Source organism: Hippopotamus amphibius, chromosome 5 (assembly GCF_030028045.1).
Source record: "Hippopotamus amphibius kiboko isolate mHipAmp2 chromosome 5, mHipAmp2.hap2, whole genome shotgun sequence".
NCBI lineage: Eukaryota > Metazoa > Chordata > Mammalia > Artiodactyla > Hippopotamidae > Hippopotamus > Hippopotamus amphibius.
The window spans coordinates 28,054,502-28,068,756 of record NC_080190.1 but is presented as its reverse complement, the minus strand read 5'-3'; the positions used below and the strand labels follow the sequence as shown (position 1 = coordinate 28,068,756).

General features: G+C 41.6%; 1 pseudogene; it reads right to left on the bottom strand.

The window, feature by feature from the left end:
- Window positions 1-3,259: 3,259 nt before the first annotated feature.
- LOC130854185 (vacuolar-sorting protein SNF8-like) lies at window positions 3,260-6,358 on the bottom strand (annotated as a pseudogene).
- Window positions 6,359-14,255: the final 7,897 nt, after the last annotated feature.

Sequence of the window (14,255 nt, the reverse complement as noted above, 5' to 3'; positions counted from 1 at the left end):
CTCCAGGGGATTCCCTGGAATTTCTCATACTTAATTTAGCATCAGGGTTGCTTTTATTTTAATTTTTTTGTATAGGGACAGGAAGGAGCATCATTGTAATTTTTCCAGTGTTTAATGCATCTAAAGAGTTTTCAACCGTTCATTGTTAATTTTTATTAGCTAATTTTTGTGTGTAATAATAAATTTTTCTTATAGGTTTATTTATCTATGTAAGAATAAATTTACACAATAGTATTTTGGCTGGGTTACAGATGAAACACTATTAACACAAAATAGAATGATGTGTAGCAATACAGCACTACCCCCTGGAGGTCCTCTGCGCTTACACCAGAGCAGCCACTCAATGGTCAATACTGTACTATAGGGGTTTTTAAAGGTTCCTGTGATGTTGGCAGACACTCAAACATGAGATATGCAGAGGCCTAGGAGTTATGAAAGGCAAGAGCTGGAACCTGGCCCATATTTAGAATTCCCAAATGTGAGCTGCTAGATGGCCTGAGGGTTTCTGGAAAAGTCAGAATCCCTGGAAACCTTGAAAGATACATTGTCTGCTGGAATCTGCTGGAGTGGGCTGGACAGTAGAGCAGTGGTTCAGGGCAGTGGTTCTAGTCTGTATACATGTCCGCAAAGTCTGGAAACATAGATGATAGTATTTATTATTTTCCAGTGGAAGAATTCCTGATGGTATAATCTCTTTTGCTGGTGTTTCTAGATGTCATAGGCTTTATGGACTTGTGGTGGTCAGGAAACCTGCCCACTCTCTGACAGCCTCTCGGAGAGTCTGTGTGTTCAGTGAAGAGGGGGGATCTGTACTGTCAAGCAACATCCTGAGTCTTTTTTTATTTTAATTTATTTTTTATTGAAGTATATTTGACATCCTGAGTCTTTAGGATCTCAAATCTTTGCTTTGGGAATCCCCTCTGGTTCCAATAGATAAATTATCCCTTTGTCCAGAGGATTTTGAGGACTGAAGTCTGGCAGTCCAGAGGAGGTTGGCAGCAACTGCAGCTGCTGAGGTAGTGGCCAGTCAGGCAGCCATGCCACTGAAGAAAAGAAGTCAGCAGCCGCCTGAACCCCATGGTGATGAACTGGCAGCGATGTGGGCACTGGCCTGTGGGCAGCAGGGTGACAGCAGCCAGCAGAGCATTAGCCAGCAGACCAGCAATACCAGTTGAAACAAAAGGTGATGGCTTTCAGAGTTGTTGGCAGCTGTTCTGATTCTATGAATAGTAAATATCTCCACTATAGTGGGATGAATTGGGAGATTGGGATTGCCGTATATACATTACTAATAAAAAAATATCAAATTGTACACTTTAAATATATGCTGTTTACTGGATGTCAATGGTATCTCAATAAAAGTTCTCAAAGAAAAAAAATAATAGATATCTCCACTACCATTTTAGAGGTTTGTGTGTGACTATAAATGTGACCCATTACGGGATGATGGGTGAAGCCTGTGAATAGACCAGTCTCTGCGAAGGGAAATCTGCCAGTCCCCTAATCAAAGGAACTCTAAGTCACATATTCAACATGGCAAACACTCAGAATATAACACTAGGACTCCCTGCCAAACTGTCTTCTAAAGTGGCTGTACACTGTTGCATTTGGTGTTGTCAGTATTTTGGACTTTAGCCATTCTAATAGATGCCTTTCTTCTTCTTCTTTTTTTAATATAAACATTCAGTACTATAAATTTCCCTCCAGGAATACTTTAGCTGCATCCCACGTATTTTAGTATGTTATATTACTGTTGTCACTTAGATGCAAATGTTTTATAATTACCCTTGAGATATCTCTTTTTTGATTCATGAGTTTAGAAGTTTGTTATTTAATTTCCAAATATTTGAAGGATTTTCTTAATATCTTTCTGTTATTATTTCTAGTTTAATTCCACTGTGGTCAGAGAACATAATTTGTATGCCCTGAATCCTTTTGTATTTATTCTGATTTGTTTTATGCTCTAGAATATAGTCTGTCTTGGTAAATGATCATGTGTACTTGAGAAGAATGTATATTCTGGAGTTTGGTGGCGTATTCTATAAATGTTAATAAAATCAAATTGGTTGACAGTGTTCTTCAAATCTATGTCATTACTGATTTTCTGTCTAGTTTTTCTATCAGTCACTTAGGGAAAATTGCTAAAATCTCCAACTATAATTGCAGATTGCAGATATGTTTATTTCCTATTCTTAATATAGCCACTCCAGCTTTCATTTGATTCTTATTTGTGTAGTATACATTTTCTAATCCCTTTACTTTTAACTATCTGTTCCTTTATATATATATGTGTGTGTGTGTGTGTGTGTGTGTGTGTGTGTGTGTTTTTTTTTTTTTTGGCTGGTTGTTGCTCGTGGGCTTTCTCTAGATGCAGCTAGTGGAGGCTACTCTTCTTTGCGGTGCATGGGCTTCTCATTGCAATGGCTTTTCTTGTTTTGGAGGATGGGCTCTAGATGCGTGGGCTTCAGTAGCTGTGGTGCACGGGCTTAGTTGCTGCATGGCGTGTGGGATCTTCCCAGCCCAGGGATCGAAACTGTGTCTTGACAGGTGGATTCTTAACCACTGAGCCACCAGGGAAGTCCCTTTAAATACTTTTTGTAAACCTCTTTTCACCCATCTTCTTTCCTTATGGGATCCTTATGGGATATTATATACATGCCACTCTGCTTAATATTATTCCATACATAAATGGTGTTCTGTTCATTTTTTCATTCTTTTCTTATCTCTGTATTTCACCTTGGTTAGTTTCTATTGCTGTTTCTTCTGATCACCAATCTTCGGCATCTGCTTTTATTCCATCCAGTGTATTTTCCATTTCAGATATTGTGTTTTTCACATCCAGAAGTTTCATTTGGATCTGTTATATCTTCCATTTCTCTAATTATCTTGGTCATGTTTTCCTCTACCTTTTTGAATACATAGAGCACATTGATAATAGCAGCTTGTGTGTTCTTGCTTGTTAGTTCCATCACCATTAAAATTTCTGAATCTGTATTTATTGATTTTTTTCTATTATTTTTTTAAAACAAAATTGTTCAGGTTTTGTTGTCTGTGTTTGTTTTTGTTTTCGGTTGTGCCACACAGCTTGTGGGATCATAGTTCCCTGACCAGGGATGAAACCTTGGGCCCTTGGCAGTGAAAGTGCTGAGTCCTAACCATTGGACCGCCAGGGGATTCCTGGTTCAGGTTTTATTCACTGATCAATAGCTCCTCTCTCTTCTTCCTGCCTGCTGCTGTGTCCCCTTCCACACCCCTAGATTCAGGAGAGGAATTCTCTGGCCTCCTGAACTATAATCTGGGAGGACAGATCAGTGGAGAGAGCTGGCAGACAGTAGTGTGCCTTCCCAGGGGCCTCCCCTACAGGTACTCATTCGATATCAGTAGAGGCTGGCCTGCCAAGTCCAGGCAGGCCAGCCCGTCCACCAGCAGGTGTTCCAGCACTTGCCGTAATCACTCTGTCTCTCATTTAACACTGGCTTTGATCTCACTGATGGTCATGTAGCCATTTTCCCCGCCAGCTGCATCACCTCAGTGTGATCCATATTAAGCTGAGCTGGAACAGACTGAATGCGGTAAGTGCCACCCATGGGGATGATGCTGAAGTCAGTGCCAGGTACCTTTATTTACTTGATGGCCCTGATCAGGCCGTTTGGCTGACATCTTGGGTGAATTTTTCCCTTCCCTATAAAACCTGTTGATGTAGTTCCTTCAAAGTTCTCAGACCTCCATTCTGGTGCTTCAGGGCTGGGCACACTTTGATAATCTGTACGCCTAGAATCTCAGACCAAAATTCTTTTTCTAAATCAGGGGATCCACCCCGGTGGCGGTACATATGTCCTAGAACTGCACCTGGAACTTGAGACTCCTCTGGGTGTCCTACTTGTGCTTGCTGGCAAATTGCCCCACATTAGTCTTGAATATGTCCGATGCTTTGACATCTGGGCCAGCTGATCCTCAGCCAAGATAGTCCCTTGTTTCTTTTAGCTGACCTTGGCAAGTTTCTTCTGGGTAGTAATGCTGCCTCCCACCCTGCATTGGTTATCCCTGCTCTGGGGCTGGTAGGCTACCTGCTGCCAGGACCCTGGTATCCCCAGATCTGCCACAGGCTTCTGTTTGGGGTTATGAAACAGTTTTGGAAATAGTGATAATGGTTGCAGAACATTGTAAATGTAACTAATGCCCCTGAATTGTACACTTAAAAACTGTTAAAATGGCAAATTTTGTGGTGTATATATATTTCATCACAGTTTTTTAAAAAGAGACTGCTTTGGCAGCTGTGAAGAAATCAGACTATAGGTTAAGATTACTGCAGGAATCCAGGTTAAAGATGACGTTCTGTTTATCTTTCCAGGTCCACTCTATCACTCTCTACCTGCTCTGTGCTCCAGGAAGCTGACCTGTGTTGACCGATTAACCAGCAGCTAGACCCTCTGACTTCTGGTTAAACTTGGCCAGTGTGGAGCACTGCCGATGTGGAGGACTGGTAAGAGAGCAGAGGGTAAGGGGAAAATGAGATCGGGGTGCTCTCCTGGCTCTCAATCTGCAGGGTTGCTGTGGGCACCTGTATCCCTTGATGAAATGTCACAGTTTCTGCCAGGCAGCCCTCTCCACAAAGCTCTCTCTGTCTCAGTAGTCTAGTAATGTCCCCCCTCCCTCATTCCTTCTAGGGGTATAGTGGCCACCACTAGTGCACTTGTATTTCCCTATACCAGTTTATTAATTTAATAGTTCCTTTATTAAACTTTCCTAGAATTCCCTTGGCAGTCCAGCCATTAGCACTCTGTGCTTCCACTGCAGGGGGCTCAGGTTTGATCCCTGGTCAGGGAGCTAAGATCTCGCAAGCTGCATGGCATAGCCAAAAAAAAAAAAAAGAAAAAAAAGGAAAGAGGGACTTCCCTGATGGCGCAGTGTTTAAGAATCCGCCTGCCAATGCAGGGGACACGGGTTCGAGCCCTGGTCCAGGAAGATCCCACTTGCTATGGAGCAACTAAGCCCGTCCACCACAACTACTGAGCCCGTGTGCCAAAACTACTGAAGCCCACATGCCTAGAGCCTGTGCTCTGCAGCAAGAGAAGCCACCACAACAAGAAGACCATGCACCACAAAAGAAGAGTAGCCCCTGCTCTCAGCAACTAGAAAAAGCCCGCACACGCACAGCAATAAAGACCCAACACAGCGTAAAAATAAATAAATTAATGAAAAAAGAAAGAAAAAGAAACGGGATTACTGTAAAGAGCTCATGGAAATTTGAGTAGCTTAACCTTTCAAAAAAAGTTAATTTTAGCAATATGAGTTCCTATCAGTTTCCTGCCTTCCTGATCAGGGTGGGTGTAAGTAGAGAGAGCAATGAATATATTTGGAGGTAGAGCCTTGAGGTTTTGATAGATTGGATGGTGTGACAGACCTGGATCCTGGCACTTAGAAAAGTTCTCATAAATTGGAGGAGAAAGGACATAACAGTCTAGAAAAAAACACAGACTCATACTAACTAATTATACTCCAGCTGGAGATTTGAGTTCCAAAGTGGTTGGAATCAGCTACTCAATGCACTAATCCATCTATCTCCTTGCCTTGGGGACAGAATTGACTCTTCTCCAAGTTCTCGGATACCTAGGAGAGAAATTGGAAGGGATTGGTTGGTTTCCACAGAGGAATCAGAAAAGTGGGGGTCTCCCAAGGAAGCAGTGAAAATAGAGATTCCCAGAAATGATCCTAGGAAAAGGTCTAGTCAATTGGGTGAAGTGTCAAAAACCAGACACTGGCTTGAATTAACTCAGCTTCCCAACCAGATGGTCTGGAGATAAAGGAGGACAACAGATTGTGGAGATATTCAGGGAGATATTCTCAGGGTTAATGAAGAAAAACCCTGTTATACCCAATAGTTGTTCTCCTGTGCCTACTCCATCCTGAAGCCATATACAGGCCAAAATGAGGATGATTACTCCATCGCAGACCCTACATCGCTTATATCCCCCAATTTCCCCCCACTTTCTTTTCCCTGAGTGCTTCTCTCCTACCCTGGCTCTTCCAGCTGCTGAAAGATACACATCAAACCTACATTTCTGCTAGGTGGCAAAGAATCTGAGATCAAGGTGTTATCCACTTTGGGCTTTTCTGAGTCAGACTGGAAGCTCCTGCCTGGTGTATTTCCCTTTGACTCAACATATAGGACTCTGATTGGAGTGTAACTTCATGATCCTTAGGTCTCTGGCCCCTGGACTTGTCCCCTGGGGCCTGCTAGATGTATCAGCCGAGCCTTTCAGACCAGGGCCTCTTGAGTAGCCAGTGCTAGAAACTTTTTTTGTCACACTTTACTCCCACAAGAAACACTTATCTACTGCATCTTACTCCCTTCCATGCTGTAAGAATCCAGGCATGCTTTAGACATTTATCAATACATCTAGCTAGCTGTATGAACTTAGAGACATTAGTTAACCTCTGTATGTCTCAAGTGGTTATTAAGTTCTTAACCAATTCCTGGCACATGACAAAACTTAATAAATGTTAGTTGTTTTGTTGTTATTATTATATTATTATTGACATAGCAATATGTTCATACAACTGGTACAACCCACTTCATCAAATTTTACTGTTAAAAATGGTCACATTTCGGGCTTCCTAGGTGGCACAGTGGTTAAAAATCCACCTGCCAGTGCAGGGGACACGGGTTCAAGCCCTGCCCCAGGAGGATACCACATGCCACGGAGCAACTAAGCCCATGTGCCACAACTATTGAGCCTGCACTTTAGAGCCCGTGAGACACAGCTATTGAGCCCATGTGCCGCAACTACTGAAGCCCATGAGCCTAGAGCCCATGTTCCACAACGAGAGGTCACAGCACTGAGAAGCCTGCACACCACAGCAAAGAGTAGTCCCTGCTCACTGCAACTAGAGAAAGCCTGTGTGTAGCAACGAAAGACCCAACACAGCCAATAAATAAATAAATTTATTTTTAAAAAAGTCACATTTCTCTCTTTGTAAAATTCTGAGCCTAAATTCAGTTTATTTTTACAACTTTTACTTGTTTGTTTCTTGCCTAGATGTTTTGTGCATCTAGAAAAAAATTCCAAAAAAGTAAAAAGGCTCACTGCTTCTCCCAATCACCTAGTTCACCTCTCCACTTACCAATTCCTTCCTTAAACTTCAAGGATATTCTATGCAATTATAATTACAGACTTCGCCATTTTTTCCTTGTACTAATACTAGCCATAACAATGTATCTTGGAGAGCTTTTCAGATCAGTTCTTACTGAGTTGCCTAATTCTTCCTTTTTTTTTTTTTTAAGATTTTTCCTCCAATTTTTATTTTACTTTTTTAAATTTTATTTATTTTTATTTTATTATTGTTTTTTTTTTGGCTGTGTTGAGTCTTGTTGCTGCGCGAGGGCTTTCTCTAGTTGTGGCAAGCGGGGGCTACTTTTTGTCGCAGTGTGCAGGCTTCTCATTGCGGTGGTTTCTCTTGTGGAGCACGGGCTCTAGGCATGCGGGGTTCAGTAACTGCAGCATGAGGGCTCAGTAGTTGTGGCTTGCAGGCTCTAGAGTGCAGGCTCAGTAGTTGTGGCACATGTGCTTAGTTGCTCCACAACATGTGGGATCTTCCCTGACCAGGGCTCGAACCTGTGTCCCTTACATTGACAGGCAGATTTTTAACCACTGCGCCACCAGGGAAGTCCCTCCAATTTTTAGATTAGGGAATTCTGGGGATTAGGTTCCCCCCAATTTAGAAATTTGGTGTAATTTTCATAAAATAAGATTCATCCATTTTAAATGTACAGTTTAACAAGTTTTGGCAATTGTATACCGTCATATAATCATCACCATAATTAAGATATAAAATGTTTCCATCACCCTATAAAGTCCCCTCTTTCTCCATTGTAATCAATCCCCTCTGTGAAAATCTAGCTCTGTGAAACCACTGACCTGATTTTCACTACTGTAGTTTTGCTTTTTCTAGAATTTCATTAATATGGCATTGTGCAATATGCAGTTTTGTGTTTGACTTCTTTCACTTATAGTGTTTTTGAGATTCCACAATCTTGTTGCACATATCACTATCTCATTTCTTTCTAGCACTGAGTAGTATTGCATAATAAAGAAATTATTTATTCAATTACCAGTTGATAGATATTTGGTTTGTTCCAGTTTGGGCTTATTATGAATACTGCTGCTATGAAAATTTGCGTATCACTCTTTGTGCGGGAGTATGTTCACATTAGCTCTTGGTTAAATACCTAAGAGTGGGATTTCTAGGTCATAAGGTATATTTAACTTTATAAGATACTGCCAAACTGTTTCCCAAGTGTCCCTACCATTTTGTAATCTCACCTACAATGTAGTTTGCCTTTTTCTTTTTAACAGCTGGAGTGTAACTGCTGGTCAAAAAGATCAATAAAGCAAATGTGACAAATGTTAACAATTGGTGAATCTGGATAAGGATTATATAGGTGTTTGTTTCACTATTCTTTCCATTTTTTCTTTTTTTAATCACATAATTGTGTTTCTCTCGCTCTTTATATTTTTATTTTTAAATAAATAAATTTTATTTTTTTTCAAGTATGCAATTTGATATTTTTTTCCTCTCTCTCTTTTTAAAAAATATTTATTTATTTATTTGGCTGCGTCGAGTCTTAGTTGCGGCACACGGGATGTTTTAGTTGTGGCATGCAGGATCTAGTTCCCCGACCAGGGATTGAACCTGGGTCCCCTGCGTTGGGAGTGCAGCGTCTTAACCACTGGACCACCAGAGACGTCCCTCTCTTTTTCTTTAAATCAAAATTGTTTCAAAATAAAAAGCTGGGTGGGGAACTAGATTGCATGTTATATGGAATTGGAATGATTTTGAAGTTTATCTGGCAGGGTAAATTTGTAAGGAGAGCCAAGAAAATTTTCAAAAAGAACAATAGAGGGGAATGGTTCCAACTAGATATCAAAAAAACTCTAAAGCTCTAATAATTTAAAGGTATTTTATTGTCACATACAAAACCCTCCTGGATAATCATACTGGTAAAGAAAAAAGAATCAACGTTTGTTATGCTTTTCCTATACAAGCTGAATATCTCAAGGTAACTGAGTAGGTGATAAGGGGAAGATTCTCCTTATAGAAGTACTGTAACTAATAAAGTCAGTAGAAATGATCGAATTAAAATATCACCAGCTGGCAATCCCTAACGAATGGATCTAGGAAAAGACCACCAATAGCTGAGAACATTGCAAAAAGAGAGACAAGAAAATTATGTTCCTTCTGATAGAAGCATGCAACATCATTTATAAAGTAGTCTCGCTCCCCACCCCCTTGTTAGCCAATTAGGGATGGAACCCGCACCCCCTGCTGTGGAAGCATGAAGTTTTAACCACTGGACCGCCAGAGAAGTCCTGAAAGTAGTCTTGCTTTGAAAAGGAAGTCAAATCTGAATCTGATCAAGACTTTAGATATAACTATCAATGTGAACAAATACAAGGGGAAAAGAAACATATTAAATGACACCATGGGGCTGCAATCAGCAAAGTCTATGCTGTAGAAACTTGGCAAGACAAATGACTGAACACACACACACATTCACAGATATATTGTTACGTTACATTGAATCCAAGAGAATTTAAATTTTTTATGTAGCAGAATATATCAACACTTTTCTTTATTGCCTTTAGATTTCACTTCTTGCTTAAGAATGTCATGCCTATCCCAAATTTACTTAGCTGTGTACACAGTGTACCTAAAGGACAAACGTTCAAATTTACAATATTTAGTCTTCCTGGATGTTAAAGAGGTTGCCGACGTACGACAAAAATAACAAATAAGTATATTGTGTACACTTTGTGTTAAAATTCATCGGAAAGACTTCTGAAAACAACTGGAGGAAGTGAAATTGTTAAAATCCCCTCTAAGCATTGCAGATGCTTATCACACTTGTCCACTGGGTTGATAGAGATGAGAAGGGAAAGGGTTCTAGGCCAGAGTGTTCCTAAGAACACGTTGAGTTTATAGTCTTTGTGTGCAGCTTATTCAGTGCTACTACGGGTACGTATAGTGGACAAACTTAAATCCTTACTTGAAACATCTAGTCTTTCTAGATGTGTAAAAGTGCACAGCCTATGTCGAAAGTAGAGAGTTAAAGTAACACCATCTAAGTATTTTTTCTGTTAATTCACAGGAATGGTTGTATTTGCCAAGTGGAATTGTTAAACTTGAGTCTTGGGGAGTAAGCTGACTGACTGTTCAGTGGGTGGTGGGGGAGAAGGGAGAGGACAGGGAAGGAAGTGTAGAGAGAACAGTTCTGTGCCCATGAGTCTTTAGACAAGTTCAGACTGTCTAACCATGGTTCTATTTGTGCATTTTAGTTAATACTGCTGTGTATTAAAGAATAAGCAAGTCCTAATGCCCAAAGTATATTAAAAGTAGAGGTAGTAAAATAATCCCTTAAGACATGCCCTTTTGTTGGTTTTTAGGAAGGGCTGTGTGTTCTGGGAGTGTCTATGTTAATCCACCTCTTGGAGCGAGATGTAGTCCTGTACTTAGTCACTGAAATGCTGGAGGAGGGGTAAGAGGAAGGGTGAAAGGAAGGGCTCTTGGCTAATATCTCCATATCTAGAGGACAGTTTTAGGTTATAACCATAGGTCTATATGTGCATTTTTTAAAGTACCTATGTTTATTGTGGACAAGGGTCATTCTTTAAAATCTTTTAAGAAAATAAATAAATAAGTATATTTATTTATTTACTTATTTATTTATTTTTGGCTGCGTTGGGTCCTCATTGCTGTGCGTGGGCTTTCTCTAGTTGTGGCGAGTGGGGGCTACTCTTCGTTGCGGTGCTCAGGCTTTCTTGTTGTGGAGCACAGGCTCTAGGCATGCGGGCTTCAGTAGTTATGGCTTGTGGGCTCTAGAGCACAGGCTCGGTAATTATGGTGACCAGGCTTAGTTGCGCCTCAGCATGTGGAATCTTCCTGGTACAGGGATGGAACTCGTGTCCCCCTGCATTGGCAGGGGGATTCCCAACCACTGTGCCACAAGGGAAGTCCAAGTTTCATCCTTTATTTTGCAGCATCTAGGCTTTTTAGATGTCCTGAGGTGACAATGTATGATAAAAAGTAGAGCTAGTGAATTAACCAATTTGTAAACATCTGTGTTATAATTGATTAAAAAAAGCAGCATCTTGGATGTGGAATTGTTAAATCGTTTCTGAGAAACGTACATCAGGACTTATTCATTAGGTTGGCAGCAGAGGGGCAGAAAGAAGTATAAAAGGAGGGATGTATGTGGATGTGTTCTTATTTATATTTTGATGATAACCACTGATGTGTGTGCGTTTCTTGGCTGTGCTATAGGAATACGTTGTTAAGTTATTCATTGGAAACATAGCTCCTTGCTAATACTTTAATAGTTTAGATTGGATAATGAATCCCTATTATTTTTGCATTTCCCTAGAAATTCCTTTTAAAGAGAGTCTGAATCTTGCAGCTCTGTCAGTTGTAATCCACTGTTATTATACTGGAGCCCTGTTGATGTGGTGTTAATGAATTGAGGGAAAGGAAACATTCCATAGTCTTATTACTAAGTCTCAGTTTACTTAGTGGGCCTGAATTCCTGGGCAGTGACCTTCAGAGGAGTTTCTTAATACCCCCCACCCCCCACCCCCACCCCCCCCCCCCCCCCCCCCCCCCCCCGCCGCCAATGTAAGACAGGTAGGCTAGAAGGGGCTGGAGTTGTCCAATTGCCCTTCCCTTAGGTCAAATTTGATCTCCAAGAGACATCCGTGGGCGGTCCTGAAGGGAGATCTTAGTTCTTGGGTATCCTGCATGAAAACCAGGAATCCTAGCTGCTAGACCACCAGGGGCTAGAGGCTGGAAGCAAAGTTCCTCTGGCTCTTACCCCAGTGAAAGCAAGAATGTTTCAAGGAGGCAAAAACTGTAAAAACAAATGGAAAGCATATTATTAGAGACACAGCACAAAGTATGGGAGAGCACACAGAGAAACAGTTTATTTACTTAAGACAGAAGCAAGGCAGAAATACACAACCAGAGAGAAAGTGTGTGGGCATCCTTTCTAATGAGGAGGAGCACAGTAAAGAGGTGATTTAAATCCCTTATATAGGACAGTCCTTCCAGGTCTTTGTTTATCTTTGACCAATTTTCTTGTTTCTCTTCCTACATCTGACCTGTTCTAGGACCCTCCCCAACATGTGTGCACAACTTTTTTGCTAAGATGGATCCCACCACAGAGACCTGTGGGGGTATGTCCACACTTATTATGGGGTGGCCCCTCTTCCCTTTTTGAACCCCAAGGAGCCTTCCTGTGCGTGTGTAGACAGGGAAGTTTTCCTTGACCTCAGGAGTGGTCATCTTATCTCTTTACTACAGCAGAACTCAGCATCTGCCACTAGCTTTGTACTTGGAGTGTCTGGGTAAGAACAAAGCTCAGTTTTACTCCACTTGACAAACACCAGCTGTCCAGCCCAGGGCCCCATCTATCTCCTACCTCAAGATGAGGCTTTAATAAAGTAGTTTCCCTTGAGGACAGACCTTTGTTATAGAAGACAGAGGGCTCTGAGCATATTTCAAAATGGGTACTTTTCCCTTTCCTCTGCCAGAAGCACAGGATGCTTTTCTCTGACCGTCACCGTAAGAACCTGGTAGAGATCCTGGAAGAAATACTTGTGGAAGTTTGTGGGCCCCTTTATGATTAGACCCCCAGGAGCTGTTAATTCTCCAGCTAGTCCACACTTAGCCTCCAGGAATTTGTCAATTACTGTTTATGTGTTCTTACCAGTTCCTTGCTCCAGCGGCTTCTGCTCCCTATAAACTATGATCTTCTGTAATTGCCTGTCTATCCAGTTTTGGAGGCAGTGGTTTGCTCTGAAGTTTTTTTTTGTTTTATTTAAGAATAATTACATAGAGGGACTTACCTGGTGGCGCAGTGGTTAAGAGTCCACCTGCCAATGCAGGGGATATGGGTTTGATCCCTGGTCCAGGAAGATCCCACATGTCGTGGAGCAACTAAACCCATGTGCCACAACTACTGAGCAAGCTCTCTAGAGCCCAAGAGCTACAACTACTGAGCCCACATGCCACAACTACTGAAGCCCACACTCCTAGAGCCACTGCAAGGAGAAGCCCACATGCCACAATGAAGAGTAGCCCCCACTCGCTGCAGCTAGAGAAAGCCCATGCACAGCAACAAAGACCCAATGCAGGCAAGAAATAAATAAATTTATATATAAAAAGGAATAATTACATAGAAATCTAAAGGGAAATATGTCAAAATGTAATGGTAACTATATTTGAGGGGATTTTTGCATTCTTGTATTTTCAAAAAATTTTACCTTTAGAGTCAGAAAGAAAAAAACAAAATTTTCTGGGTTTTTTTGTTTTGGCTGTATCAGGTCTTAGTTGTGGCAGGCGCTATCTTCGTTGCAGCATGTTTAGTCACAGCATGTGGACTCTTAGTTGCAGTATATGGACCGCTTAGTTGCGGCATGAGGACTTATTAGTTGTGGCATGCATGTGGGCTCTAGTTCCCCGACCAGGGATCGAACCCAGGCACCCTGCATTGGGAGCATGGAGTCTTGCCCATTGGACCACCAGGGAAGCCCCTTATGTTTGTTTTCGTTGAGTAACAGAAACATGGTACATCTATATAATGAAAGAGTATACAGCTATCCAAAAAGATGAGGAAGCTCTGGATGTACCAATATGGGACACTCCCCAAGACATGTTTTTTTAAAGTAGTATTGACTTTTTTAAAAAAATAATAATAAATTTATTTATTTATTGGCTGCCTTGGGTCTTTGTTGCTGCACACGGGCTTTCTCTAGTTGTGGCGAATGGGGGCTACTCTTCATTGTGGTGCGCAGGCTCCTCATTGCCATGGCTTCTCTTGTTGGGGAGCATGCATGGGCTCTAGGTGCATGGGCTTCAGTAGTCGCGGCACATGGGCTCAGTAGTTGTGGCTCATGGGCTCTAGAATGCAGGCTCAATGGTTGTGGCACACGGGCTTAGTTGCTCCATGGCATGTGGGATCTTCCTGGAACAGAGATTGAACCCGTGTCCCCTGCATTGGCAGGCAGATTCTTAACCACTGTGCCACCTAGGAAGTCTCCCTAAGACGTATTTAAAAAGCAATATATTAAACAACATAAAGGGAATTCCCTGACTGTCCAATGGTTAGGACTCCGAGCTCTCACTGCTGAGGGCCCAGGTTCAATCCCTGGTTGGGGAACTAAGATCCTGCAAGTTGTGTGGCTTGGCCAAATAAATAAATA